Raw genomic sequence first — 19,093 nt, 5'->3', positions numbered from 1 at the left:
TAAACCACAAAATGCACTCTCTCAAGGCACTCCTAAAAATGGAGAACATCGATATCTGTGCAGTAACTGAGACCTGGTTCAAGGGTCCAGAGAGCACCGCTGCAATACCAGGCTACAACTCTTACCATGTTTTGGCCACCAAACCAGGACCGAAACACTAAAGGCGGAGGAGTGTCCATATTCTCCAAGGATATTCACACCTCCAGGCTAGTTGCCCAACACAATCCTTCTGAAATTCTCCAGGTACAACTAACACTAGGTACGACTGCAATCCAAATTGTAGCTTGCTACAGATCCCCCACCATGCCCCAGTATTCTCACTACACCTTTCTAAACATACTGGAAACTATTAAGATACAACCAAATACCCTAATACTAGGTGATTTCAACTACTCTGCCATTAACTGGGAAAACTATTCGTGTACTAACACCTTTGCCCAATGGTTCTTGGAATTCATAAATTCCAACTCCCTTCATCAACTAATCCATAGTCCCACCAGGGGCTCCAATATCCTGGACCTGGTCATTACCAAAATGGGAAATCGATGCTCCACACCAGTGGTCACCGCCTCATTGCTTAGGTCTGACCATAAGCTAATCACCTTTGACATCCACATCCCACCCCCACCCCTCAGTAAGGAAACATCCGAAAAAAAATTACTCAAGGCCAACTTCATGCTACTCTATTCAGCAGTGACAAACTTCATGACACCAATACAGATGGGAACTGAAAGTTCGACTGCCGAATCCTACACTAAAGCACTGTATGAGCACATCCACTCATGCATAAATCATGTCATCCCAAATAGAACCAAGATGCTCTCCTCCAAAAAAGAAGCCAATCTGGTGGTTCCCTGTCATAAACAAACTATACAACAGAAGGAAGAAACTGTTGCAGAAAAGAGGAAAATCCCAGGATGCAAAACCTTCCTTACCAGCCTCAGTAAGAAGCTGAGATCCCTCATAAAATCCTCCAAAGCTAGTTATGAAAATAAAATTGCCAAAGATTCCAAAGACAACCACAAAGCATTCTATAGTTATGTCAAGAATCTAAATGGCAATGTTCAGATCTGCTCTGAACTACAGCAGAATGGCATTAAATATACTGATCCCAAGGACATTGTCAATATCCTGGCAGATCGATTCAGTGCCAACTTTAGCCCCTTCTCACCCCCAAAAGGGCCCATCTCAATACCGAAAGAATGTCAAATTCTGGTAATCACGGCCACACAGGTAAAAATCATACTCTCCAAAGCTAAGAATACAGCATCCATGGGACCAGATGACATCACGGGCTGTGTACTACATGAACTACAAAATGAACTGGCACCTCACCTAAGTGTCATGTTTAATCATAGCCTCACCTTAGGCTTCATGCCCACTGAGTGGTGCACAGCTACAATTATCTCACTCCACAAAGGTGGGATCCACCTTGGATCCTGGGGACTACTGTCCCACCAGTCTGACAAGCCTGATCTGAAAGGCCATGGAACGCGTTATAATGGAACTTATAAACAAAGACATTGGCAACCTTCAAACACTGGACCCCACCCAGTTTGGGTTCATGAAGGGCCGATCATGTCTCCTGAACCTGATTGACTTCTTCAAATCAGTCTCCAGAGCTGTGGACGAGGGTAAGGCAGTCCACTCAGCCTATCTGGACCTCGCCAAGGCCTTTGACATTATCTCCCATTCTGGAATAATCGATAAACTTACTAAGCTGGGCATAAATCCCTACATCACTCGATGGGTTGCCAACTGGCTTACTGACAGAACCCACACTGTAAAAGTTGCCAACTCCAAATCCAGCTCCAGACAAGTGACAAGTAGAGTATCTCAAGGTACAGTCCTGGGACCACTCTTGTTTGGCATCTACTTCCCTGAAGTACAGGTAAACACTAAGGGACTCTGGCTAACAAAGTTCGCAGATGACTGCAAACTGGGAGCCATTACTGAATCCCAAAATGATGTGGATATTCTACGAAAGGGCCTTACAGAAACAGATGCTTGGTGCCAGAGCCATGAGCTCAAGTTCAGTGCCAAGAAGTGTATAGTTATCCCCTTTGGGAAAAACCATGCACCCATGAATTACCATGTTTATATTACGCTGTTGAAAACTCAAGCTCTCGACAGCATAATAATCGACATGAAAATGTCGAAACCCCCAAACATTGAACACACACAAAAAAAAAAAAAAAAAAAAAAACACCCAAATACAACACAAATTGCTATATGCAGGGAGGCAAGCTCCCTTGCACACCCTACACCCCCCGCTACTTAAATATACCAACTCCTAGATTGCACTACATTGCAGTAAACAGAAATCTCCCCTTACGGAGATTTCCATTTACACACGCGATGACTTTCGCTTTCGACATTTTGGTGCCGACAATATCAGTTTCGATATTGTCGGCCTTCGACAGGGTGAAGTAGACCCTGAATTACCATATAGGTGGCAGTACACAAAACACCGAAAGTGTGATAAGAGACTTAGGAACACAGGTGGACAGTGGTCTCACCTTCGATAGCCACATCGCCACAACAGTCAGGAAATCCTTCTATGTGGCACACCTCATCACTATGAGCTTTTCATCCAGAAAAAAGGAGGTAATTGTCCCACTGTACTCATCCCTCATTAGACACATTATGGAGTACAATGCCCTGTTTGTTATGTACCTCACAAGACATCTGCAACAGCTGGAAAGGCCGCAGAAATACCTCACTAAAAGAATCACAGGCTTAAAGCAGATGCCCTATGCTGACCATCTAAAAAACCTTCAGCTATACTCTGTGGCATATCGTCTACTCAGAGGCTATATCTGCTTAACATATAAGGCCATGTCAAACCCTGAGCTGTTGGACATGCTCCACTTAAAGAAATTCCAATCCCTCAGAGCCACACACTCCAGGGATTTAAACCTCATCATCACAATAAACAAAACATGCTAAAGGGATAGGTTCCTGACCCAGAGACTCCACATACTCTGGAATAGACTGCCCATACATGTCAAGCAGAGCGCCTCCTTGGCCTTCATCAGAAGGAACCTTGACGATTGGATGGGAGATAGGAAATTCACCTCAGGGATCATGTCAGTCACCCTGCTAGACAGGGGTCCAGGGAAGTAAATATTGTGGGAGGAAATATCCAGAGAATTGTTATGGCTAGGGTTGTATAGGCCCTATGGCCGATAGCCTAGTACCAACCTATGAACCTATGAACATACAAGGCCATGTCAAACCCAGAGCTGTTGGACACGCTACACTTAAAGAAATCCCAATACATCAGAGCCACATGCTCCAGGGACCTAAACCTTGTCATCACAATAAACAAAACATGCTGGAGGGATAGGTTCCTGCCCAGAGACTCCACATACGCTAAAATAGACTGCCCATACATGTTAAGCAGATTGCCTCCTTGGCCCTCTTCAAAAGGAACCTTGACGACTGGATGGGAGATAGGAAATTTACCCCAGGGATCATGTCAGTCACCCTGCTAGACAGGGGTCCAAGTTAGTAAATACTGTGGGAAGAAATAGCCAGGGAATTGTTATGGCTAGGTTTGTACAGGCCCTAGGGCCAATAGCCTGATACCAACCCATTAACCTATAATGAGAACAAGTCTAAGATGACTTCTCTCCTTAATTTAGCAGAAGCGTATCGGCATCAAGCAGGAATGGAATTCAAACCAGAAGTAGATAAAAATCAGGCTGCAACTGAATGCGCCAAAAAACAAAAGAAAGAATATAAGGTGAAGGACCAGATGAAAAGGCAAGAAATGTGGAAAAAGCATAAATATAGTTGCAAGTATAGAAAACTTTTGGAAGAACCTCATGTTGATCAGGAATGAATGCAGGAATGGTTAAGGAGAGGTGAATTCAAACCAAGAGATGAAACGTTAATATTGGCAGCCCTAGATCGTGGGCTACGTATACACTGGTTTACAAAGTCCATTGAACATGTGGGAGAAACAGACAAATGTAGGTATTGTAAAAATTGAATTGGAAACAGTCGCACGCCTTGTTGCTGGTTGTGATATACTAATGGCAGAAGGACTGTATACTGTCTGAAAGGCATAATAATGTGGCAAGACTGTTTGCACTGGGGATTATGGAAACATTATGGTAGTGAAGTGGCTGAAAAACACTGGAAACATGAGCCACAAAGCATCATAGAAAATGATGAAGTTTATATCACATAGGATCACGCATTGCAACAACTCAAAAGATAGATGCTAGAAAACCAGATATAGTCGTTCAAGAAAAGAAGACAAAGGTAGCATTGATCATTGAAATGACCACACCCATTGACTACAGTGTCTTATGTACAGAGACACAAAGTCATAAAATATCAGGATCTGCAGGCAGAAACAAGACCAGTGAAAGAAACTCAGACAGTTCCAATAGTAGTAGGAGCAATGGGTCTTATAAAAAAGAATCTACAATCGTATTTAAATATGTTACCGATCCATGTAATTCCATACGAATTGCAGAAGGAGTCATTACTGGGCACATTGTGGGTGCTGCGAAGAGCACTTTTGGCTGACATCAAAGATTGAAACAATACTATTTTCATGAACTTTAATCGTACTTTGACTTAGGAATGGAGTCCATTCCCATCATGGTATTAGAAACCCAAAAGTTTTGAAGAAATAAAAAAAAAGGGAGGAAGTGGGTAGGCATAGTCATCATTTCTTGCACAGATTGAAGATACAGTGGCTGTTCACTGCACTATCACAATGTTGGGGTAGGGTCATGGGAGATAAAAGCAGAAGCTGTTAGTTTGGAAGACCAATGGATATCAGAAATCATGTCCTCCAGTCGGCTATCTCTATGTGACCATTGATGTTCTCTTTGCTGGCTACCCATGTCAGGGCTGGATCAATTCATGGCAGGGATGGGGTTGAACTACAGGAACTTAAGGGACCACCATCAAGAAGTGACCTGTGGGAAGAAGCTGGGAAAATCTCTGGTCAGAACCAGGGGGGCCAGGCCATGTGCCAGCAAGTGACACTTATACCGTATTTGCAACTGTCTTTGCTCTCTGATGTGTAACCCCCCCACCCATGTACATCTACCACATCTCAAGACACTACCATGTCTGGCAGTGCAAGACCACTGGGCAGCCATAAGTGTCAGATAGATGCACCTATGAAGGCAACGCATACAACCAGTGACTTCAGGAGCAGGCTTGTGTAATTCTACTAATACTCCACATCATTGCAGCTGGTTTATATCCTCCTATATATCAGGGGGCACATTTACCACATCTACAGTCCTGTGTATAGATGTTTGCACTTGGATCGAAGACATACACATCTTCTCATTAATCCAAGTGCTGCACTCATATCAGAGGTAGCACAGTATAGTAGCAAGGCAGCATTAGAGTCCCCTGTGTCTCTTATTTATGGTGGTTATACCTGTATCATAAGCAGTATGCATGTAATGGAGGCATAGAAGGATATTGTGTGGGAATCACACATACAAGTAGTAAGACAGGCTCCAGTGAGGCCATTCACTACAGGTGCCTCTGTATTCATTAATGTGGGCATTCTCTTCTATAGAAAACAACCACATTGAGAAAGACTTTTAATACAAAAAGCAGCAGCAAAGCTTTCGGGTCTACACCCTTCCTCAATGCTAAATACAAAATCAAAAACACATTAGTTAGAGTTTAAATAGGAGCCAAGAAAAGTCATGTGATCGCAGCCAGCCGATCAAATGACAACAACATATAAAATCACAAACAGGTTATTTTGAAAAATACAAAATTTAAAAGTAACATACAAGCACATATAAAAAATAAAAATAAAACACACATAAAAGTATTGTTAAGGGACACATATAGAACATTTTTACAATCAAAATGTACTCTGCTGTAGCCTCAGTAGAATGGGCTTTAAGGTAACAGCAGTATTAAGGCCAGGTGGATGATCAGCAGCTAGCCTCAAAATCCATTCATACTCCTTGACTTTTAAGAAATTATTAATCATTCTCTTCTATAACAGTATCACAAACATTGTCCACTGTGTTATCAGATTGCAGCATCAGCATGTTACCATGACAGTGAGCCACAGTGGTCCTGTTGACATCAGCCCTCTGTTTTGCTACTGTGTCAAAGCCTCCATCAGTGGAATATGTGAATGCAAGATGCAAATGCCACCAGTGCAAGTGCATAGGCTCAGCAACATTAGGCATGTGTTATTGACCTTGTAGTCTAGTGTTACAGCACACAGCATGTGAAACAGTAAAGAACAGCCTGTAGTAGCTAACTAGGGCAGAGCATAGGAGGCAAGTGTCCAGGTGCAAAGTGTTGGGGTGTGACCTCGGCAATACTATACTGATTGCTCTTGTTTGCATTCCAGCTTTTAAAAGCTCTTATTATATTTCTCATCAAACCTGAGAGCTCTAACAGCCCCTGCATGGTCTAAAGTAAACAAGCAGTTTGCTGCAGTTTAAAAGGAAAAAAAATGTTTATTTTTTGTTAAATTAATAACTGAGCACTTGAGCACTCCATGTGTAGCATAAACTGTAGCAAGTAGTTTGCTGCAGTTTCAAAAAAAAAAAAAAGAGGTTTGCTTCTTTTTTTTAAGTAAAATCTGAGAAAAGATGGTCGGGCAGGGCACAGAAATGGGACCTGACTTGCTCCTGCATTTCAGGAGCCCCAGGTACCTGATTGCAGACTTTTGATATAGTATGCCAGGAATAGCAGGGGGTTCTTGTTCTTCCTACAAAGGGTCATTAAGAAGACCCAATGGCCCTCTATGGTGATCTCTTTAAAATGTCTGATGACAAATTTGACATTACATGAGTGTTGTCTGGTGTCACAAGCATCATGTGTACAGGGTAGCAGTGCAGAGATTGCTGTGATGACCAGAGCCAGCACCACCCTGATCTACTTTGGAGCAGATGTTTATGAGCTACAGCTACAGATGCATAGTACATATTTTTTTTTCTTTTTGTTAATGCCATTTTTATTCCACCATTTAGTGTGCTGACCATCGATGGAGTATGGCACATCTTTTGTTTTACAGTTGAAAATGGCTGCCTGCAGCAGAAGACAGGCCTGCCTCTCCAGACAGCAATAAGTATATATGATTAATAAACTTCTTGTGTTCAGCTGCAATGCTCTTCATGTCTTCTGTGTATGTCCTCTGTTCAACTCCACATATCCAATATGCAGATCCTGTTGCAACAGAGGAGGTGGCAAGGTTAAGCTGATCTCAATCTCCACCTGCTATTGGGCCACTATGGTACTCTGCATCTGCTCTCAGGGGAAGGGGGTGGGGCAAAGTCTTGTTTGCTGCATGTGAATGGGGATTTCAGTGAGAAAATCTATTTCAGCCTTCCAAGAGGGAGTGAAGACTGTTTTTAAGACATGGACCGACACAACTGCAGTTACAGATGTTGGAGGCTGCTATGATGTGACAACAGATTGACACTCACTTTGGTAATATGGAACACATTCTGCAGTGGCTTGGTGAGTTACGTGGCTGGCAGCACAGGCATTTGTCAACTGGATGAGCAACCAGCCCATGCCATCCAAGAACAAAATGTATGATGTCTAGGTTTGTTTCTTTGGCTGACATCCATCCCAGCAGCCTACGTTATCATCAGCCTGTTGTTACTCTCTCCCTTCTGTGTTTTTCACCATACCTTACTCATTGTCCAGACCTAGCCTGCATTAACTTTTTATTGTGTGTGTGTGTGTGTGTGTGTGTGTGTGTGTGTGTGTGTGTGTGTGTGTGTGTGTGTGTGTGTGTGTGTGTGCGCGCGTGTGTGTGTGTGTGTGTAGGCATAGGAAGTCAGTTATTATATTTTATTTTATTATGTTCTGATATTGACTTCAACCGCTCAGTACAGGGGCTGTCTGTGTATGAAAGTGATCGAAACTGCCGTCATTTGTTCAATTTAAGCAGCCATTATTCTGGCTTTTTAGAGTTAGTGTGCATTTTTGTGAAGCTAGCTGGGATACTTTACTGTGTCTGTTTTAACACAATCAAATATCTGAAGTGCATAGTCAATAAAGTGTCTGTAACTGACGAGTATGGTAATTGTCTCTGATGAAAAGGACTGTGTATGTGTGTAGTGTAGAGGTTGTTATGAATGTAAAGGAAGCAAATTGGCCATCATTTATTTCACTTTTCATAACATTCAGGCATCAGTGGTACTTAATAAGTGACTGTCTGTGGTGGTCTGGGCAGGGTATGTGTGTGATGAAAGAACAATTGTTATTAGAAAAAAAAAAAAAAAAAAAAAAAAAAAAAGGAACTCATTTGGCAACTTAAAATGAACTCTTACACGTCACCAGGGTTGAACGAAGTTACTTCTTTGACTTGTGTTTTAAAGTTAAGAAACCTGCTAAGATAAGACTTCTTTCATCATTACTTAAACCTCAAGTCTGGTTTTTAAACCTTAATTCACAAATGTTTAACTTGAGAAACATTAGTTTTCTGACCTCTGCAGCGCTTCGCTGTACTTTGACCCATACCTTATTTTATTTTATTTTATTATTTTTATTTGTATTTTCATTTTGCATAGTTTCGTTCAGGATTTGTATGTTTTATTTTTGTCAGGTTCTGCATTGTGGTCTGACTTGATTTTTGCTTACTTCTAGACACATACACCTTTTTGCATAAGCAACAATGAGATCTTAATGTTTAGACCCACGGTATTTTGAAGTGCTATGTTTACCTATAGTTAATGTCATTGAACACCAACAGCTGTGGATTTACTTAGGTGTTGCATTTCTTTCTTTCTTTTGTCTTCTGCTACTTTATTTATTATCTTTTTCGCACACAGTACAAACTCATTTGCAGAACAATGTGCTGTATTCATGGGCACGATTGTGAACTGATTTTTCATTTGTTTGGCTATCCGCCTTTTTCGCATGCTTAGTACCTGCATGGTTCTTGAATGAAGTACCATCTTGTGAATCCAGCGGTTTGTTTGTTTTGATTTAGACGTGTCTTCCACGCAATGCCTTGCCATATTTTTTCTGAAACAGCTGCATTTTGACTTGTTTTGGCTGCTACAACTGTGCATACTAAAAGCTAAGAAAGTGTTCTCATCGCAGCTTGATGCTTTACCCATTGCTCAAGGAACATTTTAAAAAAATTATTTTTCATATACTGTCGTTGCATTCTGTTGGCATTTAAATGACAAGCAATTTCTGTGTTAGATTTTTAACACAGAAATAAACGTATTCGGTTATTTAACATTAGAAATAACATTTCTTTTATTAGAAACACCTTTGAAATTCCGGTTATTGCAGACTCCTAGTTGAGTTGCACTGTTTATTTATTCATTTATTATTGATTCTTCATTATGCATTAGAGATGTATACTCCTTACTACCTTTTCTGTTAAGGAATGGATATTATATTTGTATATACTTAGTTGCAAGCATTACTTCATTTTATTTTCTTTTTAATCACAAGATTCTGTATGAGTTTTGTTTTACCCTATGAAAAGTTGTTTGCTAAAATGTATTTTAAGGGAAACAAACAGTATTTACACTTGATTAGGTTCATGAATCTTCACTAAGACATTCTTGGTTACTTTTATCAAGTTCATGTTTCTTTTTTGAAAACTTTTTTATGTTTAACACTCTGTCTACACTAAGTGGACATTTATTTATGCTTTTAATGTAATACAACTTTAAATGTGAAGGTATGTCAGTGGGTTCAATTAAGGCAGCTGTTTGTAATTTTGTAACACACACCCCCTTTTTTGGGTTTTAAATTGTTTTTGATGATTTTTTCCTTTGTCTGAAGAAGTCTTCCTACTAAGGGAGACGAAAAGCGCTTTACTTTTACATTTCCTAATAAACCTTTGGAGTTTTACACCTGCTGGTTCGGAACCTTTTGGTTTGTTTTTTGACAGTTTGTTTTTCTTCAGTTTTGGAATTGTTAGCTTAACAAATATGGTTATTTAACCTTTGTCCATCATGGATACAAAAATGGCCAACACACACTAACCACAATTTATACAGAAACAGGGAAAAAAGTACTTAGCAATGGAAATAGGCTGGCCTATCACAGCCATATTTATGGATCTTTGCAGAGCCTTTGAAAGCATTAAATGCAAAATCTGTCTGAAAAAGTAGATTTCATTGGCTTTTTAATGCATATACTCAACAGGTTCAACAATTACTTAATATACAGCATCTTTGTGGTAGGGTTAGGTGATGTCACACCTGATAAGGGTACTTTTACAGCAGGGGTCCCTCAAGGCTCAGTGCTCAGCTCAGTAATATGTTCATTGTATTAATGGTATAAACTCAGTTACTTCCTCTTCTAATGTCACTCTCTATGCAAAGGTGTCATCTCTGCAGCAGTACAGAACTATCCATAATGGCATTTCTACAACTCTGCTATTGGCTATCCAAAAAACAACTTACTCTGAACTTCTCCTAAACCATAAATATGGCTCTTGGTTAAAGTGAAAACTAGCTTAAATTAATCCTATTAAGTTAATAGCTCCCAGCAATAAGCCTATGAAGATTTTAGCCCATTAGAAATACCCTGGCCTCAAAAAAAAAACTTTTAAAAACAACACAGACACATGCATTTCAACATCTCTTTACAACTTAAAGCATCCTACTCCATTTCTAATCACCTTTCTACTAAAGCCAGAAAAGTTATTTCAAAGAATGTTCTTATTCCAATAATTAAATGTGCTCTACCTGTTGTCTTCCTCCCTTCATCATACAACACCTGTATTCAAACAAGTTTAGATGAAATCTGCATATTTATTGCTCTCTCCTCAAACAGAATATCATTGCATTTACCTCCAAAATGCTAAATGGGTACCTGTATGTCAGCTGTTACTCCATTTCTTTTGCTTTAACTTCTAAAATCATAAATAACAGTTTTTGCTCATCCCTAGAGACTAATAATCACTGGAAAGCCTGAAAATTGCTTTTTTTAGGAGCCAACTTTATATTAGTATTACTTTTCTCCTAAACATTGAATCCTGCCTGTCTCTGACCAGTCAGTGTGTCGGTGAGACTTCTATGATTTGTCTGGTTGTCACTTCAGTAGAGACCTCTTCATTTTTAATTTTGGACTGTCATGTAGCTCTGCACTAGGTTCTGTTGACCTGTTGCTCACGCTGTCCATGACATATACCAGGAGAAGGTTAAGACAAGCGTATAGGCCGCTGCAACAGATTGGATGAGAATGTTGATCAACAAAGAGCCTGCAATCCACTTCTCGTGAGCCAGCTGGGGATGCTGATACTGTTTTGCTCCTCAGGAAAATAGGATAAAAAGGATACGGTCTCTTAGCTACATGTAGCTAAGGCAACACCATCATTGCTAGTAACCAGGTAGCAGCAAATATGCAAATCTCCACTAATTATCATTCTCTGCAAACCTTGCTTAGTTTTCCTCATCCTTTCACACCTTTTGCAGTGTACATTGGCAGGGTGTAGTTCATTATGTTTCTCTTACTCTTACAGTGCATGCAACTGAGTACTAAATGGAAATTTTTCTGTAATTCTACTAGTGTCCAGTGTATTGTCTTTCAGTTGACTGCATTATTTAAAAGTTGCTCTCATGGGTGCACTACTGTCCTGTTTAGTGTTACTGCTTAGTGACTACTGCTCTGCTTTTAGAGGCTATAGCTATTGTGCTCAGTGTCAAGAGCATTGTCTTTTAGTTGATAGTATTATGTACAGACTATTGCCTGGAAATTACTCTGTTGTATGCACTACTGACCTCTTTAATTGTTATTGATAAGTAACTATTCTGCTTCTACAGGCTAAAGCTGTTGTGGCCAGGGACTTACCACCACTCTATGGCATGCAGAAATATGCTGAGTTGTGTAAACACACGAAACTCTACAAATTAGCTGCATAAGGTTGGCAGTTCTGTCCAGTGGATTTGTGACCATTCTGGAGTAAATACCTCTTGTCATTGTATTCAGTGCTGAGTATCTCTGACCCTTAAATTTAGCTCTTTGTATTAGTTGAATGTCAGTGTTTAGTGTTCATTCTATACTATAACCTAAACGTACTTTTATGAAACTCTATGAAATAGTTGTGGGAATTGCCCTTATTTTGTACAGTATTATCTAATTGCCTTTCACCAAGTGCTGGTAGATTAGCTACCATCTAAAGTTATCTTCGGAGTATTACCCTAAGTATGTCATCTGTAAATCTGCAGGATCTACTGTGGTAGCCTCCATATGATCTCTAAGTACTATGACCAGTGCTTGTCCTCTACTCTCTGGCTGTATGGATCAGCAGTCAACTCTCATTCCATCTGTGGTCAATCAGATCACATTAGGTGTTCTAAGGCAGTGTAGCACAGGCAGTAGCATAGGCATTATTCTTGTCAAATGTTCACTACTACTACAGATTGATATGACAACAAGCAACAGATATAAATATTTAGCAAACATAAAGACAGCATGGAGACAAGCCTCTAGTATCAGCCCACTATCAGTGTGTATCACATCTCCACAATACCACATCAATCACAACACACTTCTGGGCCCATAACTTATGCTGAGGGTGTAATGAAAATGTTGCCAAAAGAACCCCTCCCCCAGTCAAGGCAATATCTACTCCATCCATATTCATGTATACTGCAAATGAACATAGCTTACCCAGGAGTCATCAAGAAGTCTTGTCTAAGCCCAGAGGTCTTACTACATCTACTTTGTGGCTGTATAATTAAGCATGCAGACTCCACTCTCACCAGACTGGACAAGAACAGGGTAACTGTAAGCTGCTTGTCCAGTGCTAGGATTTGTGACATAACAGGGTATGTACAGTTAGAGAAATATGACTAAGACATATTGATGGCCCATGCCGCAGTGATTAACTAGCAGAACATGCAGAGAGACACAATGGAACTTACTAAGCATATATTAGAGGCAGGAACAATCCTGATCTTCAGTATTATCTTGCCTTCACCAGGAAGGATACCTAGATATGAAAACAAAATAATTGGCTTTAACAATCAGTAAGAAGTCAATGTCACTCTGAGGAGATGCAGTATGTGTTAACCTGGTGTGAAATATTGAGTAAGATTTCTTGTTTCACAAGGGATGATGCTTTACGCCTCTCATACCAGGGGTGTACATTCTGTCTAAAGATTTTGCTGTCACCATAAGGTCTTTTTTAGGCAGAGTCCCCTCTATTAGACATTCCATTATAGCAAACTCAAATTCAAGAGGACATTATGGTGGCACTACTCAATGCTAGGAGTCTAAATAGAAAGATGCCAAAACTTGAAGCCCTTCTGTAACTCATACACATTCATAATACGTATCTGCTGAGACATAGTTTCAGTGTAATGACAGCACTTTCAGTGTAATTTCAGGCCCTTGGATAGCTGCATGGAAGAATCTATTTTTGTCAGAAACACTATCACCTCACATCAAATTGCCAACAGTTTTAACATGGAGCTCCTGGAGATCCAAATCAGCTTTTACAAATCTAAGTTCTTAATTACCTTCTATTGTACTTTAAAGCTTTTTCACATAATAAAATACAAAGCACCTGAAGGGATAGATAATAAATACAATCCACATTTTCATTACCTGTTCCCAAAAATACTACAAGATAGAGCTACTGACCTAGTCAAACTCAAAACAGTCCTACAGATTACAGACCCATTGCAAATATCTGCCCTTTGCTAAACTTGTAGAAACTTTGAATTATGAACACTTATTTAACTATATTCAAAAATACAGTCTCTTTACAGACTGGCAACCTACCTTCTATACTAAATGGAGCACTCACACTGCCATAACTGCTTTAACTTCACAAATACGCAACAGCATAGAAAGTAGTTTACTGACAGGTGCTTTCTTTTTAATCTCAAAAAGGCAGTCAAAGCCATTAATCATGGCCTTTTAGTATCAAACCTGAATGATTATGGCTTAATGTCCTTAAGTGATTCAAGAAGTATTTATCTAACAGAACCTTCTGTATAACCATAGGAAACTCACACTCTGCTTTTGAAAATATTCATAGTGGCTCCCTCAAGGCTTAATCTTAGGACATCCCTTGTTCTCATTCTACATAAATTCCCTGTCATAATATTTGCCATATCTTAATATTACCATGTACAGATATGACATTGTTCTTACCACTGCACACAAATCTTTCATTCATCTGTACTCCAATATACTCCAAGATTTCTCAGCCATTTGGAATTGGATTGCTAAAAACAAACATATCATTAACAGAAAATAAATCCATAGCAATGGTCTTCATGATTGCCAAAAGATAGCCAAAAGATCATCTTCTTTCATCTCTGATCCATGGCAGAATTACCCCTGACACCAAACAACAAAAATACCTTGGTATTCTCTTAGATATATCTTATAATCTTTCAGCTTCATGTTGTTACTATGGTTGCTGAGGCCACACATCAACTTAAGACTGCCTGGTTCATCTCAGACTTACGTACTACTAAAGCCTGGTATGCTATAGCTATATATTTATTTTCTCCCACCTGCAGTATGTACTCCCCATCATTTTATCACTTTCAGGACAAAACACCACCCAATTACAAACTGCTGAAAAGAAAGTTTTGCATTTCATAAATCTAGCTAACTGTAATGAATAGCCTTATACCACTGTAGAAACAAGCCAGATAGCTCCAGTTTCAGTTAGATTCATAACAAATAAAATAAATATATAGTTTTATAAACTTGTCCCCAGCTCCTAAAATAGTCTACCTGAGTCTATTGCAAGCAATGAGGATCCCACAACCCTCAAGAAAAAAAAAAAAAATAAAACTAAAATGACATCTGCAGGATGAATACACATGCAACTGCTTGAGAGACACAAGCTAAGGCCTGCCACTTTGGAGACTAAATACCTACACTAGGAACTAAACCTGTATAACAAAGAATACATACTTGCTGTAGGCATAGTTTCCTGACTCAACACATTCACAGTCTGTGAAAGAACTTACATCCACAAAACAAAACAATTACTTCTCTGACTATATTTAAGGTTATTTTAATTACTAGAAAGCTAGGCACAAATTTAAACCAGAATATCATGTACTGCCCTGCATACCTCTCAACTCTCCAGATTTTTGCAGAATGTTTAGATCTTTGCCTCATATTTTTGGTCTATTCCTCAATAAATGTGTGGTTTTCTGGCAAATTACTGAGGATTGAAGTCACTAAATAATGACATATATTTGAGCTCCAGACTTCATATCTTACAGAAAATGCATGCTAACACAAATCCTGTTATTCTAGCAATGTTCTAAATTTATAAGATCAATATTTGAAATCTATGCCTAGTTTGAGCGTCTGTTCCCTCATTGTTTTAGGCTTTGTCGAGATTTCATGCACTTAAAGGTTGAGAGGTATGCTGTCCTGCTCGGTTTTGTAGATAAGCACTACAAGGGCTTGAAAATGGTGAGTGAAAGCTTACATTTGGTTAGCATTTAATGAAGCAATTTTTATAACTGCGAAAGCGCTTACAAATAAACTCATTTTATTAATTGATTTACTGCTTTTTGGACTTTCTCCATTTCCTCTGCACTTGGGATTTTTATACTTGAACTTTGTTCGATTTGCTGTTGGGGTTTGTTTCGTTTATACAGAAGATTGAATGTTACTGTAATAGCTTCTATGTCACATTCTGCCAAACTCATTAGGAAGGTTTGCTTGTTGATGAATGAATGAATGAACTTAACTAACAAACTGACCTAACTTCAACTTCTCTTTGTTCACATACAGCTTTACAAATTGTAGTGCCATGATTTAGTATACTTGTTAAACTGGAAACAGCCCGATAAACATCTAAACTCAGCAAGTGTGCACCAAGTTAAGTTACAAATACGTCTATTATGAAAGGAGATAGAGCACTCTATCATTCATTACCCACTAAGTGGAATATTTTGCTTGCCAAAGATCTCTGCATTCAAAACATATCAAACTTTGATTACTTCCAGACACATTGGATTATATGAGTAAAAATGTCTTTCCTTTAAAATATACATGTATGCATATCAAAACTGCAGACTTTGTTGAGTATATGTATGTTGAACTGTTCCCATGTATCTAAAATGTCTAATAAATATCTAGCCTAAGTGATAGTTTCTTCTGACACTTCTGTAAAAGCACTTTGCAAAGTAAATTATTAACACAATAGATTAACCACCAATACATTAAGTAAAATCATCTTTGCTTCTTCAAGAATGAACAAGAAAAACAATCCTGAGCATGTAAAGGTATGACATTTTTTTTTATGAAGTATTTCTGGTTATCTGTGCTATAATTAACAAAAGCAAAACAAGACATGGTCACTCTGAACACTCTTAAGAAGCATGCCAGTTTGAAGATGACCATGTTGCAAACATGAACAGCTCACTAGCTACCATAAATGTTTGACAGAAAATAAGATGATTCTGTCTCCCAAAATGCAATCACTGGTACTTTTTACAGTTATACAGAATCCTCTCCACATCAGACGAATCTGCATGAAACTATAATACAGTCAGATTAACTGGCCACATCTGAGCAGTATATCCAAGGGGAAGCAGTCTTACAGATGACAGCATAAACAGAACATGATAAATACAATACTTTTTCATTCATGTTTGTGAATCTTGGCTACTTGGTAACATACTCACACAGGCTTCTTTGCTGTGTTCAAGAGACACGTTGTTTTGGATTACAGCTGCCCCAGACACACACACACACACACACACACACACACACACACACACACACACACACACGCACGCATGCACGCACGCACGCACACACACACACACACGTGCATGCGTACAGACACACACACACACACACACACACACACACACACACACACACACACACACACACACACACACACACACACATACCTGCATATAAATCTTTTATGTCATTATAGGATCATTCTGCCATCTTCTTCACTGCTGTTGCAGTCTTCTAGACCCTACCATATGCATGATATTTGCCACAATGGCATAATGTTAAGTTCTAACACATTGTTTTCTACTATCACTTAGTGAGATATGATCAAACAAATGGTTTTCACTGAAACTAGATTTGCATGCTATGGGTTTGCCAGTACAGAAAGAATGAACATGTGCTTGAATTGTTTTAGCATTAACAGAATGGTACAAGCTACACTTTCAGAGGAACATAGCTCCCTATTAAAAATAGCAGAATATTACAGTCTTGCGGAGTCTGCATGCGATAACAGAACAAAGTGGGGAAATGGCAGTAATCTGAACCATGTGACAGAAAATTATGTATGCTGTGTTCTGGAAACGCAGTCAGCTTAGTCTTGAGTCAAAGGTTTAAATATTTTAAGATCTGTTAAGATCTAGTTGACAGAATGATATGGTGAACAAGAGTTGTGACAACTGCATGTTTCAAGATGCTTTATTTGTAATTTATTTGCATTTGCTGACAGGAATCTATCCCTCCAGCATGTTCTGTTTATTGTAGTAACAAGGTTTAGGTCCCTAGAGCATGTAGCTTGGAGGGATTGGGATTTCTTTAAGTGGAGCATGTCCAACAGCTCTGGGTTTGACATAGCTTTGCATGTTAGGCAGAGATCACCTCTGAGTAGGCAATATGCGATGGAGTAAAACTGGAGTTTTTTGAGATGGTCTGCGTAGGGCATCTTTTTGAAGCCAGTAATCCTCTTTGTGAAGTATTTCTGTGGCCTTTCCAATTGTTGTAGATGTCTTATGAGGTACATACCAAAAGGGTATATATGTATGTATATATATGTATATATATATATATATATATATATATATATATATATATATATAAAACTGGAGGTTTTTACAAAGGATTCGCCAGTGGTAGGTAGCGTGTTAAATATGGAAAGCACACATGCTACTTACATGTTGAATTGTGGTCTAACTAGTAAGGAAACAGCTAAGTTAGATAACATATATCTTTTGAATTAACTTTGCTGTTTAGTTTTTTTCTGCCTTTCTGTTTAACAATCTGTAGCAACTCGATAGGTGTTTAGAGTGTATTCCCAACCTAAGTTTTAGTACCCAGTTTCAGCAATTGTACAAAAAAGCTTATCTGTAGCCTTTTCATTGTTGGAAAACTGAATGATAAGCTCCTCACTAGCCTTACAATGTTAGCGTTTTAAAGAGCAGCCCATAAGTTGGCAGTTGATATAGTGCATGGCCCTCGAAGTACTGTATTAATGCTGTATCTACCTGGCTTTATCTGTACTGTTTAAACATCTATTTGTTACCCAGTTTACTTAAATGATTTTTTCTTGTTTTTCCTTGTAAAACTCTCAGCATACCTGGCTTATGTGCTTGTGTTCCCTACCTTGAACTGTAATTCTACCCAGTTAAGAGTCCTTATTGCTACATTTTAACTATGGTATGGCTTATTATCTGTAAGATAGCATTATAGTACTGTTTACCCCTACCTAGATAACTATTACACCACTGTGTGCTTGTGCTGTTCTACTATTAGCTCTGTCTGCTCAAATGGTCTAAACACTAGCCGATAATATAGATTAATAGACTTATTAAGTTCAATACTTCCTAGGAAATACTAATCTGATTTTAAATTTGCATTTACTCACATTTCTAATCTGCAGAGCACCAAATTTAGCTGCACACTTATTCATATACTGTTTTAATTATTTCCTTTAATCGCATTGTGTCTTTTTTTCTTTTTGTCTCTTACTCTATGAACCCAGCTCTCCAACCTGAGATCCTTGTACCTGAGTAGGAGTTTTGTGCCCTGCTTGCTGACCTCGAACCATAACCCAAATCAGTTTCCAGCTGTCTCATCCCTAACACCAGAAATAGGACCTAAAGATCTCCCTGAACCTCAATTCCTCAAAGGACCAGAAAGTATGTGTTCTGCTATAAAGTGCCTGTAACAGCTATATAGTTTAACCTAATACCTTGTGTCTTAGCACGCCTTCTTGCTTGGATAGCCAGCAGCCTTACCCCTTTGTACTCCCTAGTCCCCACTTTTTCCTTCCTGCATTTCCCCTTAATTATCTCCAAGCTTGTCCCCCCAGTCCCTGACCTGCTATTCTACTTTCAGGAGCTACTGCTGCAATATAGGGTCTGTCTTCTAGATAGTGCCCTCTCCTAGTTTCACCTTCCTTTAT

This window comes from Protopterus annectens, chromosome 10.part0 (genome assembly GCF_019279795.1).
Source record: "Protopterus annectens isolate FY-2018-M chromosome 10.part0, PAN1.0, whole genome shotgun sequence".
NCBI lineage: Eukaryota > Metazoa > Chordata > Ceratodontiformes > Protopteridae > Protopterus > Protopterus annectens.
This window is presented reverse-complemented; position numbering follows the sequence as displayed.